This window comes from Schistocerca piceifrons, chromosome 1 (genome assembly GCF_021461385.2).
Source record: "Schistocerca piceifrons isolate TAMUIC-IGC-003096 chromosome 1, iqSchPice1.1, whole genome shotgun sequence".
Classification (NCBI taxonomy): Eukaryota; Metazoa; Arthropoda; class Insecta; order Orthoptera; family Acrididae; genus Schistocerca; species Schistocerca piceifrons.
This window is the reverse complement of record NC_060138.1, coordinates 51,789,135-51,803,424: the sequence shown is the minus strand read 5'-3', so window position 1 is coordinate 51,803,424 and position 14,290 is coordinate 51,789,135. Positions and strand designations below refer to the sequence as shown.

Sequence of the window (14,290 nt, the reverse complement as noted above, 5' to 3'; positions counted from 1 at the left end):
CTTCGATAGGGTGCCTCTTTAACTCCAAACACTTTGGCTACCCTCCATACGAGCAACAACAATTTGTCGACGCTGGAATTCACATAACTGGTACATAATGCGCATACAACTGTTCGGACCACGGCTGCCACGTGCTACGTACTGACAACAATACACATGTCTCGTTCTTGCTTACATTCAGCAGCTCAACTCCCAGTCCTGACTAGCAACTGCAGTTATGTTTAAGCGTGCGTTTCTCACGGTGTTACCATATTCTTGTACAACGGCTGTAATTTTCAAATAGCTTGAACGACGGTCCATAAGGAAAATATTTTGATCTTACACATTTTTAACGAATCTGAACAGTTTGGAGATCTTTACGACATCCATAATGCCACATTTATACTGTCACACTTCCAGCGGAGCATCAAGCATGCTATTGTTGCTTCGAATTCGTTCAAAATGTTTACACAGCAAGGTAGAAAAAAGAGACATAATGTCCTCCGAAAATTGCCTCCGTCATTTGTAACAAAACAGCGTTTGTTGTCCGTCTAAACTGCAGTAATGTACATGAATAATAGAGTCTCTTTTACATATAGGTAGGCCTACCATACATTTCACCCAGAATTAATTTATTTTGACAACCATTTCCATTCAATTGGCGTTTTAGTTTACATCTAGTAGTAGCAATGAACTTATTTATAAGAAGTTATTACTGAAAATTATTAATGTGACTGCACGTAATATTGTTACATGTTCTTTTTCTGGCATTTTTTCCACCTGCCAACGGCGATGCCGCAGTGGTAACACCGGTTCCCGTCAGATCACCGAAGTTAAACGCTGTCAGGCTAGGCTAGCACTTGGATGGGTGACCATCGTGTGCCGAGCGCTGTTGGCAAGCGGGGTGCACTCAACCCTTGTGAGGCAAACTCAGGAGCTACTTGATTGACAAGTAGCGGGTCTGGTCTCGTAAACTGAGATACAGCCGGGAGAGAGGTGTGCTGACGACATGCCCATGCATATCCGGATCCATTGACTCTTGGGGTTGAGGATGACACGGCGGCTGGTCGGTACCGTTGGGCATTCCGAGGTCTGTTCGGACGGAGTTTAGTTTAGTTTTTCTGTTCCACCTAGTATTGGACCGGCCTCTTCCGGATTTGACGAGTTTTATTTTATTATTTACCATCGCGGGTAAATGCCCTTCTGGGTGCCATAGGCATCAATGTAATCTAAGCGAAGAAGGTCTGTCAACAGTGAAAACTTTGTTCTGCAAGTTTTCGCATTCTAATCATTTGTGTAACGTTTCCTCGGAGGTGACTTTAAAGACCTGCCCAGCACTTTCATAAACGAGCGTAGTAAAACATCTACGAAGCACTGTCAGGCTGGCCGGTGTCTCATCGATAAACAACTACCCCGTTTCATTCCAGGCCTGTGGCTTACCTCCCAGACTCGCAACGTAGCACACTGCACTTTACGCTCTACGATCTGGTTTGTCTGCACAAAATGAAGTCAGATTTCTTGACACCCTAGTAATCTTGTGTTGGTAGTGCCTTCGTTGACTTGATCTTTTCGAAGAACCGTCGTATTTTCGCACTCAGACTAGGTCAGTGTTTCGACGCAGGCATTAGCCATCACTTAAGCTCTCTTATACGTCGGCCTGCTTCGCTTGAACGTGAACTTTGCTGTATGTGACACTTTAAGTAAAATACATACTCTCAGTGCTTCGTCAGTGTGGGAAAACAACAACGTTTATCCAGAGAAAATACTGCAAGAAGTCCTGAATTACAGTGGAACCGATGTTGACTCGACGTTGGAGCGCTGTCAGGGGAACAGACGTATCTTCCACGATGGTCCAACGCTGTCTGCTGAGAGGTGAACTTGTAGCACAAATACACTTGTGTAGCCTACCGCTGACCAAAAACCGTCAATGCTTCAAAACAACAGTGGGCACACGGACTCTGTCACTGGATGCTGCATAGTGTTTTCGGAGGAGCCTAGCTTCAGGACTTCAACTTGGCTTACAGTGATTGCCACGTATGGGTTAGACACTACTGTGGTGAACGCAGCATCGATGACTGCAGTATTCAGCGTCATAGCGGACAAACGCCAAGTGTGATGACGTGTAGTGCCACAGTTTATAAAATGTGATCTCATGTCCTGTGTACCTAGGGCAATCTGAGTAGCAACAGCTGCACTGGGGAGGTCTTTGTACCCGAGACACTGCCCCTCATGCTGGCAGCAGCAACTGCGAACACTGTAACAGCTTTGGCCTGCTAGGCTGATATGAGACTAATCGTGCCAATGTCCTAAAACTTCTCCGTCACGTCGCCACGACTAGTCAGCTGCAGGCGCTTTTGTTGGCACCGTATCTCATGCTCCGCTGTCTGCACTTCCACGCGTAGCCCGCTTTAGCTCTCTCAATCGCCGCCCCAGTTCGGCCACGCTCTACGCTAACCACCGCCGAGGCCTCAGGCTCCCCGGCCGTTGCCCTGCAATCACGACGCTCCCTTCGCCGAGATGCTTCCACCCTGATAGAAGAGCACGTGACAACCTCTCCTCCATGTCACGCCACCACATCAAAGCTCCAAGTGGCGCTAGCTATCTCACAAACATCACCTGCTACGCCCCCTAGCCGCGTACTATCAAGACAGCAATGCTGGCGCCGCCCGATTTGTAGGCTAGGAAGGAAGACATTATGCGAACAACAAATTTACAGCAAAACATGCAGTGGGTTCGCCACCAGTATAGACAGGCCCTATCTGATTTCCATGCTACAACATCTAGACGCTCTGATACCATCATATGGAGTACTGAACTTCCGCGCTCGTTGATTATTTATCCAGGGTGACAATTATTGAACTATATGAAATAATGTTTCTTAAAAGACATCGCCGTTGACTGTATAAATCATTTATTATTACGAATGCAATTTCGGCATTATGGCCATTTTGAAGTAACACCGCAAAAGTTACCCAAACACATACATAGGTTAAGTAACCTTCAGCTAGACGATGATGAAATAAACGAGGAGCTAAATATCTAGCAGGAAGTAGCGATCAACAATGGTTTCAGAGCGAAAATAGTCACAGAACTATTTGAACGGAAAGTTAAAAACGGCAGGGCGAGTGTAACAGATAAAATCACACTTCAAAGAGTTGATGTTAAATATAAAAAGCAAAGTTGCCAAATTACCACATTCAGGAGTAGTATCAGATAAAATTGCACAGGTTTTTAAGAAAATCAACGTAGGGACCATCTTTGAAACAGAGAATACATAAAGTAAAAAAATCAGGCATAGAACAGGTGGAACAAACCAGTTTGCAAGATCAGGCGTTTACAGAATAGAATGTGGCTCATGCACAAGATGTCATATCGGACAAACTGGGAGGGCATTTAACGACATGTTTAAAGAACACATCAGGCAGACAGGGAGCAATACTTCTACCTTTAGCAAATACTTAATTGAGAATAAACATATGGTAAACAACATAGATTCATCCCTTAAAATACTGCATACTCTGCCTAGAAGTAGAATCATGAGTATTCTAGAAGACATAGAAATTTACAACCGTATTAAAAATCGTACTAATGATCTACTCAATGATCAAACTGATTTAAATAATTTTAGATTTTTACATAATTTCCGGTCCGTTTTTTGTACAGATGATAGGTTGTAAAATGGTTTATAAGCGCAATACCTTGACATCTGATGGGAGTTTACCACCCTGACATTTTGTATAGACAAGCGTGTAAATGATGTTTGTTTTTTTAAAAAAAAATACGCTGATACTTCAAAATTATATTAGTAACTGTGTAATGTCATATCTGCTACCACTTGCAATGTAACTATTCGCTTATTTAATGTATTTTAAGATAGCCGATTTTTATGTGATCTACCTGACCAGCTTTGTCTTAAATCATAAATAATAAATTTTATCAGTAATCCTGGTGTATTTTACTGTAAAGAAAAGTTTATAGGGTATAACGAGGGAAGAATGCATACTCCAATGTATTTTAATTTTTTATATTTTATAAATGAAATGTATCCTCGAAATGTCATTGCATCCGAAGAATGTGATTTATTGTATGAATCTACTTCGACAGTGATTCATAGAACTGCACAGTTGTTTTAGACACTTACCGAAAACATTGTAGGCAATTTCAATGGAATAGTATACATATTTACTTAGTCGTGTTTGCTATAATAGAGCCTGGATGAAGGCTGCATCCTGTATTTGTGCTGTGGCATTGTGATGCTTTGTCCCAAGGTGGGGATCTGCACAGTGAACTGCATTGCTGCCGAGCGTTTTACGCCACTCATTTTCCTAAAGAGTATAAGCATACAAAGTATAATATATCAGAGCTCTGTCTTCATCTCATTTATGAGCACTTAAGTGAATGTGAGAGCTTATTAACAGATAACATATGTATTATCCTCTATTGTGTTATAAATAAATATTCCCATCCTATCCTACTGCCCGTTACACTCATAGCACTATTTAGAAATCTGTATGATGTCGACAGATGAAAAGACCTTAAGATATAAAGATTATAAGTGGCATCTTTGGTGTGCACTATCTTTGCTACGTGCACAGGCGGTATCTTCAGTAAATGTATTTTCACGCCAGCGGAGTTGGCTCCACATGTTGTCAGTGCACCTGAGCGTGAATGTGTTAGATTATTAGGAATGATGGTAGCATTGACAGTTCAGTAGATAATTAACAACATATTACGATGTAATAAGTTTCGTACTCATTGGATCTTGTGGGACTCTCACACTTAAAAGACTGCATTTTGACGACGACATGCAGTCATGTCAGATAGTCTTATATTCTGAGAGAATGTAAGTAATGTACATCTCTCACCAATTTTTTTAATTGCGCTACTATCTTAATGAAATGTTTGCTTAATAATGTATACACACCCTGTGCTTCACTTTTATATTTTTTGTGTTTAGGTAACTTTCGCAGTGTTACTTGAAATTTCAGTCGTAATAGTAAATATTTTGTACAGTCAACGGCCACTGTGATGTATTTTAAGAAATATCATCTGACTGTGAATCCCAACCATGAGAAGTTAATCATATATGAAATAAAATCGTCATATCTTTCGAACGATTTGCGTTGGAACGTTCAAACTGCATGTTTGGCTGCGGGGCATGATGGGAATTACTGTGAGCATGTATGGTTTGGCTTAGCGACGGAGCCCACTTTCAATTGGATGGGTTCGTCAATAAGCAAAATTCGCGCACTGAGGGACTGAGAACCCACATTTCGCGATCGAGAACTCCCTCCATCCTCAACGTGTGACTGGGTGGCATGCAATTCCCAGTCACGGAATAATCTGTGCGATATTCCTTGATGGCACCATGACTGCCGAAAGGTATGTGATGGTTTTGTATAATCATTTCATCCCTATTATCCAAAGCGACCCAGATTACGACAAGATGTGGTTCATGCAAGACGGAGCTTGACTACATCAAAGCAGGAGAGTGTTTTTTTAAGTCCTGGAGAAGCACTTTGGGGACCACCTTCTCGCTTTGGGGTATCCAGAGGCCACTGGCATGGTCCTCGATTGGCTTTCGTCTTTTCCGGATATGAGGTTATCGACAGCATCGCTGTTACGAACATCTGAGGATCACGCAAAGTTTCGCTATTCGTCGACGCAAAATCGTCGCCAATGATGGCAGGCTTATCGAACATGTCATAACCTAAGTCCGAATATCTGTAGTGACATTAACTTGCTGAATAGAGTATGTGAACGCCGAAGTTTGTGTCTAATTTACGCTTTTTTAATATAGTTCAATAATTGTCAAGCTGTAGTTCGTAATTATCATCATTACAACAGGCATTTACTCGGTGACAAGTACGAAATGTCTTTTGGTAGCTTTATCAGTGAATTCTTTGGTTGCTAAACAGTCCAATTTTGGAGCCACAGATTCTTCCGCAATAATGGCATATCCAGTTGGTGTTGAATGAATGGTGTAACAGGTTTGTTCCACTCAAGACCTCTTGTTGTCTTCTGCTATCTCTATTACTATTCAACTGCATTTGTCTCTGCTTTTCAGAATTTAGTGTTCCTTGGTGAACGATTTGTCGCCATTTGGATCAGTCTAGGGCTGAATTTCCCAACCATTTGTGTTTATTTGACATTTTGTCATATTTGACTTGAGGACATCGTTATACGGTTTTTTTTGCGTCTCTGACTGCGTTGGTCGCTCTTCGGTTGGGGGAACGTGATTTGCTTAGGGAGACGGGAATTTCGAGAGCGGATGGTATAATCAGCCGAGTGAAGTTGCTCTTTGACTATGTTTGTTTCCGTTCTGGTGGAGTTGGTTTCTTCCAAAATGCCGTTGTCTGTTCGCCGCTCCTGCCATTTTACTTTGAAACTTCTCCTTTGGCTACGTTGGTGGTGTTTTTCCAAGGACTTTAAGTGACGCCTGTAGGTGGTCCAGGTTTCATATCCATGAAGAAGTGTGGGCATGATAATGGCATTGTAAACTGTAAACTTAATGGTTCAAATTGCTCTGAGCACTATGGGACTTAACTGCTGAGGTCATCAGTCCTCTAGAACTTGGAACTACTTAAACCTAACTAACCTAAGGACACCACACACTGTAAACTTAGTTTTAACACTCAAATCATGGTTATCAAACACTCTTTTGAAAGACGACCACATGCAATACTTGCACACTTCAGCCGGTGTTGAACTTTTGCATCTAATTTTGAATTTACAGAAAGATGGCTTCCCAGTATGTAAAACACTCTACAATCTCTAGACATGTTCTATCGACTGTGGTAACTGGAGCTGCTGCAGTGGACCTTGGTGCCGGCTGATAGAGGACTTTCGTTTTGTCTATGTTAGGCTATAGACCAATGGATTTGTATGGCAGACTGAATGCATTTAGGAGATCCTCCTCTGTGTTTACCAAGATAACATTGTCATCAGCTTACTGAAGATGGATGACAGCAATTGTGATTTTTAGCTTTAGCTGCTAAGATTGAATAGCTTACCACCAGTCCAATAAGCTATTTCAACAAACAACAATAGGTTTTCCTTAACAAGGTGAAGTATGCTTTGCTGGAAAAGAGAGCGGCATTCATGTTGTCTTGAAGAAGCCAAAGTATTTTGATGTATTTTTCAAGAAATCCGTTTTATGCCAGAATTATCTAGAGTGCTTCTCAATTAACAGAGACAAAGCTTTTAAGATCTATTAATACCATGTATAGGGGTTGGTTCTGTTCTTCAGATTTTTGTTGCATATGCTTTGCACTGAAAATCATATCCGTCGTGTCCCGATTAGGTCTAAAGCCGCAATGAGTTTCAGGTAGGGTTTTTTCAGCTAGAGGACGTAGTCTGTTGGAGAGAATCCTAGCAAGGATCTTTCCAGCTGTTGAGAGTAATGATATTCCTTGGTAGTTTCCACAATGAGTTTTATCGCCTTTTATGAATACAGTAATAATATTGAGGTCACGCAGATCTGGAGCTGTTCTCTCAATGTTCCAAGTCTTGGTAATAAGGATGTGAAAGTTTTTAATTGATTCGGAGCCATCAAGTCCAGGGGTTTTACATTCCTCAGTTCGTGGAGAGCTTCTTCAACCTCTTGATGGGGAGGAGCATCACTAATATGGTCTTTACTGGGTTTTTGTGGTATTTTTGTAAAAACGTCTTCATAAGCCTCTGAATCTCCGTTCCCAAGCGAGACGTTCATCAAAGTGCTCCTTCCACCGAGAGCCAATAGATGCCGAGTCTTTAAAAAGTTGTGTACCGTTTTTAGATCGAAGGGAGTTTAGGTATTTTTGGAGGGCCTATAGATCGCTTTTGTGGCGGTGAAGAAGGCTCTGGAGTTGTTGTTTGCATCTAAATTTTCCATTTCGGTTGATTTTATAGTCCACCATTGGTTTTTGAAAGCTCTAGTTTTCCTATGAACATCTGCTTTGGCATTGAGATAAGCTTGTTTTCTGTGGAATGATTTTGGATAATTTTGCCAGGCGTTGTAGGCCTCACTATTTTTTATCTAACATGCTACGAATTTCATCATCATTTTAATCAAACCAGTGTTGATCTTTTCTTTCGATGAATCCAATTGATTTAATCCATTAGAGTACTATCACATCCTCAATCTGTAGAATATGTTTCATTGTGAAAAGAATCATCCTTCTCGGTATTGTCATTTTCACTAACATTAATGTATTTGTCAAATTTATAACTTTCTCGCCGTACATAAGGTTCTACAAAATTTCGGAAGAACAGCGGGATAACTTGCTACTACGATGTTTCCGTGTCGAGTCTTCCGGTCATCTTCAGGTGAACTCTGACGAGCAATACACAAACCTTCCCTATTTAAGATCCTGGCGGCACACGCGTGGTGTTCCTAGTTGGCACTGACCACCTGTTGCTTGGACACATGTGCTTCTGCTCTAACTCAGTCCGCTCCTCTGCGGCCCCTCAGAGGAAAAAGCTCACCTCTTCGATATCAAAATACTAGCGCTATCGGGATCTGTCAAGTACAACTTACAGTTGCGCAAAGAAGGTGTTTGCAGGATTCCGTGTGAATGCGGCAAATCTTTCGAAGGACAGCTGTGCATGATCGCATTATAGAACACTTGCCTTCTCCAACAAATAAGTCCGTGATGGCTGAACGCTGTATTTCCACTGGTCATGGATGAAATATAATGAACCAAAAATTGTGGCCCTTACGTCAAACACTTGGAGCTCAGCCATCAGCGAATTTGAATCCCTTATGAATCGAGACTGCTGTTTCCGGTTGAAATCTGCATCGCACCCGAATATGGAAAACCTTCATGCTCTGCGAAATCTGCATCGTCCTGCGATCTTACCGTGCGAAGACAACCAACCGATATCGAAGAGGCGAGCTTTCGCCATGGAGAGGGTGCAGAACAACGCGTAGACTTGCAGCAGCACAGGCAAAGCATGAGCAATGCCAATTAGGAACACCACGCATGTGCCTGCGAGATCTCACATACGGGAGCTTAGTGTATTGCTCGTCAGTATTCAGCTGAACATTAGTAAAAGACCCTGTACCAAAATATCATACCAGCAAGTTACAGACATCCAACCGTTCCCCGCAAATATTATAGAATAGTGATGTACCTACTTGCGTTCATAGGTCATCAACGATTAATGATGCTGCTTGGAAAGCATTCGTTTCGTGTACCGCTTACTGACGTACTTTCTTGTTACACTTAGGATGTAGCTCTAATTAGCCTACCCAGTTTTCACTGCAGAGAGCAGTAGGACGTTGTAAGTCACTAAATTGTGAGAGAGGAACGTCTTTCGTCTATGCAAAGTTTGATCGGAGCAGCGACTACGGGAAGAACTACATACCACAGACAGAAGTAAATTGTCTTCAAAAGTGTACCGCAGCGCTGAAAGTCTAATGCGAAGCTTGACACAGAGCCACGTACAGTCACGTGTGTTTCCTATCTTTTCTCTTATCGTGTACCTTGGACCTATGTAGAATAGAGAGAAAATTATACACAACAGAGGAGGAGGAGAAAATTAATGTTTAATGTCCTGTCGACAACGTGGTTAGTATAGACGGGGCACATACTCTGATTAGGGAAGAATAGAGAAGATAGTTGGTCGTGTCCTTTCAAAAGAACCACCTCGGCATTTCCCTTGACCGATTGAAGGAAGTCACCGAAAACATCTCTTTCAAATTCTGAAGGTGGCAGGGGTAAGGTAAAGGGAGCGAAAGGCTATTTACAATTTGTACAGAAACCAAATAGCAGTTATAAGAGTCGAGGGGCATGAAAGGGAAGCAGTGGTTGGGAAGGGAGTGAGACGGGGTTGTAGCCTATCCCCGATGCTATTTAATCTGTTTTATGAGCAAGCGGTAAAGGAAACAAGAGTAAAATTAGGTGTAGGATTTAAAATCCATGGAGAAGAAATAAAAATTTTTGACGTTCGCCGATGACATTGTAATTCTATCAGAGACAGCAAAGGACCTGGAAGATTAGCTGAACAGAATGGACAGTGTCTTGAAAGCAGGATACAAGATGAGCACCAACAAAAGCAAAACGAGGATAATGGAATGTAATGGAATTGAATCAGGTGATGCTGCGGGAATTAGATTAGGAATTGAGATGCTTAAAGTAGTAAATGAGTTTTGCTATTTGGGGAGCAAAATAACTAATGATGGTCGAAGTAGACAGGATACAAAACGTAGACTGGCAATTAATTTCATGGAATCCGCTTGTGAAGAAGAGAAATTTGTTAACATCGAGTATAGATTTAAGTGTCAGGAAGTCGTGTCTGAAAGTATTTGTATGGATTGTAGCCACGTATGGAAGTGAAACGCGGGTGCTAAATAGTTTGGACAAGAAGATAATAGAAGCTTTCGAAATGTGGTGCTACAGAAGAATGCTGAAGATTAAATGGGTAAATCACATAATTAATGAGGAGGTATTGAACAGAATTGGAGAGAAGAGAAATTTGTGGCAGAACTTGAATAGAAGAAGGGATCGGTTGGTAGGGCATATTCTGAGAATTCAAGGGATCACAACTTACTATTGGAGGGCAGCGTGGAGGGTACAAATCGTAGATACACTAAAGAGATTCAGAAGGATGTAGGTTGCAGTAGGTATTCGAGGAAGAAGAAGCTTGCACAGCATAGAGTAGCGTGGAGAGCTGCATCAAACCAGTCTCTGGACTGAAGACCACCACCACCACCACAACAACAACAACAACAACCGAAAACCTAAATGAGGATGGCTGGACGCGAGTTTGAGCCGAGGTCAGTGTGCTGATCGCAACGATACTTGGCTCTGACATAAGCAACAAACCGTCTAAAGCAAAATGAAATAGCAGTAGTAGGCAGCGCACGCTCTACATCAAATTTGGTGAGTTTCTAGATCTTGCAGCCTCATTTTCATCCGTATGCACTCATGTTTTGTAGAAGCACCGTCATGCGTAATCCAAATGCTTTTATTTTCTCCTTTTTGTCCGTATATTTTTAGAACCTCCAGTCCTCCTTACATGGCTTTCGTACCAGCCCTCGCTAAAAACCGAAATAATAGCAATTGGTATTCTGCTGTGGGCGATGGGAGAAAAGAAAATTATTTTTCAAACTGAAATAACGAAAACAGATCCTAAAAATGAAGTTTCAGTTGTATAATTTGCACTTTCTCGTTACCAATCAAGTCTTTATTTGCATTTCTGGAAACTTAGTGTGATACAGGCATTTCCAGGTGATAGCTTTCTACTGACTTATTTCCATGGATATGCTGTTAATTTAAAGTTGTTTAACAGGACTAGTTGTGAAACATTGACGCTCATATGACCTTTCAATTCCAACGTCCTTGTATCTTATTACCCTTCATTCTAAAAATATCGCATCACAGTAACCTGTGGAATAATATCGGAAGTCTTTAGTACTGTCTTTCACGAGATCAACAACTCACGCACATTTTTAAGCCATATTCCTAGTTCCACCGCAAGTTGTTTCCCAGTAACAGAAACAGCTTTATATTTGGATACAGTATTTATTTTTTTCATAAAACCTCAGGAGATTAGGTTACAGATTGAGGCAACATACTGACATGCAGAAATACCTGCGAGATGTTCAACTACTGCATACACCTAATTAAACAAATCATTCCTCCCTCTCGGGGAAGACAGTGGGATTCAGCTCTGTATAGTACACAAATACTTACGAAGTGTTCATGCACTTTAAATTCTTCGCGTGATCCTTCGCTGTTATTTTAGGGTGACAGCGTGACTGAACCCGATGCAGGCGTTACGTATGTGGCAATTTCTTCATTAAATAAAATCCCTACTAGATGATCAGGTATCGTTGCCAGGTATAATACGTCGATTAAAATTAGCTACATCAGCTGTTACTCGCATAACGTAATTAATTTATGAGTGGAGAGTAATGGCGATTCGCCAAGAGCCGCATTCTCCAGGCTAACTCCTCCTCTAAAGACATCAAAGTATATGGCGATATCCACTGTGAGAAAAATTTTCTCATGCTTGCTGAGGGAGGGTTGTTTCCTGCCGCCGTTGACTAGCCTCATTGCGAACGATGTAGAAATTGGTTTCTGGCCTCTCGAGATGGAATTTTAAGAGTTCCAGGTTCGTTACATCATAACGAAAGAATTTCTTACTCATTTTAGGCGCAGATGTGAAAATTTTGATCCCATTTCTCGTTATATGTATTAGTTTGGAGTACTCCCATACCATATTTCACTACTGTGCTGAATAAGAGACTGGTAACACTACAGACACATTGAAACAATAGAAGATTTGTGCTCGAAATGACACTTGCATATTGTTTGTGTTACTTTCATGTGTGATATGTGTTATTACACAGAGCTATAATGAGATGTTGTTTCGTGAAACAATGGAGTTGCATTTTTGTAAATGAATACAGAATTCGAGACTGTTTATCTCAAACATCCCACTTCTATAGCAAAACACGCGTGTGGGTGCAGCTTAAAGTCAGTATCAAGGTGGGCTTCAGGATCAACTGCGTCTTATCTCATAATAATATACAACACGAATAGACGATATGTTGTGTGTTTCAGTACATGTTAAGGAATAGGAGTAGTGTTATGCTTATTCATCAATACTGCCAGCTGTGGTCGAAGCCTACATTAAATTTGAGAGATTGGTTACATGAGAACTTCTTGCTTCGTGTATTTATGAACGATTAGAATTTAATTATGAAACAAAAATGTAATTTATGTAGTATAAGGGCTGCGTTAAACAAGTATAAAAGTGGCAACTGCAAGAAAGCGTCATACTAACGTTAGGTCTTGAACTGACGTGTTTTGGGAGTAGAGTGTGTATAGTCAGCTGACAGATTTTGATGCGTACGTCTCGATAGTGGTTCGGCGCTATGACGCTTTTTTAAAGAGTTACGTAGCGAGAGCTGGGCTCGTTAGTGGCTCGACGAAACCTGAGGATAATGTTCACAATACAGCTGCTGATCACAGAGGGCTTTGGGAAGAGTTCGTGACGTGGCCCTTTATTGTGTTTTAAATGCTTTTCTCACAAGATTTTGGAACGTAAGGAAGCCACAGGTTTATAAAAAAAATAGTACATTTATATAAAATAGCAACAAAAATGGCCGAGTCAGTGCGTATGTCAACAAAACAAATAGGGGTTCATAATGAATCAGATGTCACACAAAAATTGAACTTAAATTATAGACCATGAAGGATGTAACTATTAATTAAACACGTTTGTAAACACCCCTGTTTCACCTCTAGAAGTTTCTCAAACATTTTGAAGAACATGTCTTCAGAGGCTTGGCCGGTTTTCTACTAGACACCTCATGTATATCGTATCACGACAGGAGGAAATATAGCCGAGTGGTCTAGGGCGCTGCAGTCATGGACTGTGCGGCTGGTCCCGGCGGAGGCTCGAGTCCTCCCTTGGGCATGGGTGTGTGTGTCTGTCCTTAGGATAATTTAGGTTAAGTAGTGTGTAAGTTTAGGGACAGATGACCTTAGCAGTTAAGTCCCATAAGATTTCACACAGACTTGACAGGAGGAAATACTAGACTGCTATTTACAACAAACACGTGCATTTGTACACAGTACAACACTACCTCAAGCTCGTAACGGGTCATAACCCTAAGTCCAGGTTTGAAAGCTGGTCAAAAGCCTCAGCGCATAAATTCTGACGGTTTTCCATTGTTCCTTTGAGTCTTCTAAGGAAAAATTAAAATGTTATAATGAATACAGTTGGGTGCTCTACGATGCAGTCTTATTCAGGAAAGAACTCCAACACCCAGAGGTGCACCAGTGCTACCCGTAGGCCCCAGTCGGTTCTGGTATGGTTCTCTAACCACCAAAGTAAGGAGACCTGATGGACGCTCCCAGTGAGATTTAATTAGTTGGTGACACAAAAAGATAGTTTGCCCTTGCCATTGAATGTTTCAAGCACTTGCGTGACGGATTACTTGATTTCTCTGTGTCACGATGATTTCCTAGATCTCAGTTACTGTAGTTCTGATACTAAAATTACTGACTGAATTGGTAACTATGCGTTGTTTTTACTGTTCTGCAGACTTCCAGCAATGGCTGTGGTAGGAATGTAATGCAACTAACACCTGAGAGGACCCTGGCTTGTGCTGGTTACCTACATCCAGCTGCAAATAGTGGCACAATTCTCTAACCATCGTTACCGGTGATGTGACCAGCAACACCCTTCCCTCCCTTCCTCTGTGTTCACCCTGCCCTCTCCAAACAGTCACAGCGTTGGTAGCCAGTCACTTTAACTGCGTTAAAGGCGTCATGTTTAAAGACGTATTCCTCTGAATAGCGTAAATAGGCGTTAT

General features: G+C 41.5%; 1 pseudogene; it reads left to right on the top strand.

Annotated features, from left to right (window-relative positions):
- Window positions 1-761: 761 nt before the first annotated feature.
- LOC124725391 lies at window positions 762-877 on the top strand (annotated as a pseudogene).
- The last annotated feature ends 13,413 nt before the right edge of the window (window positions 878-14,290 follow it).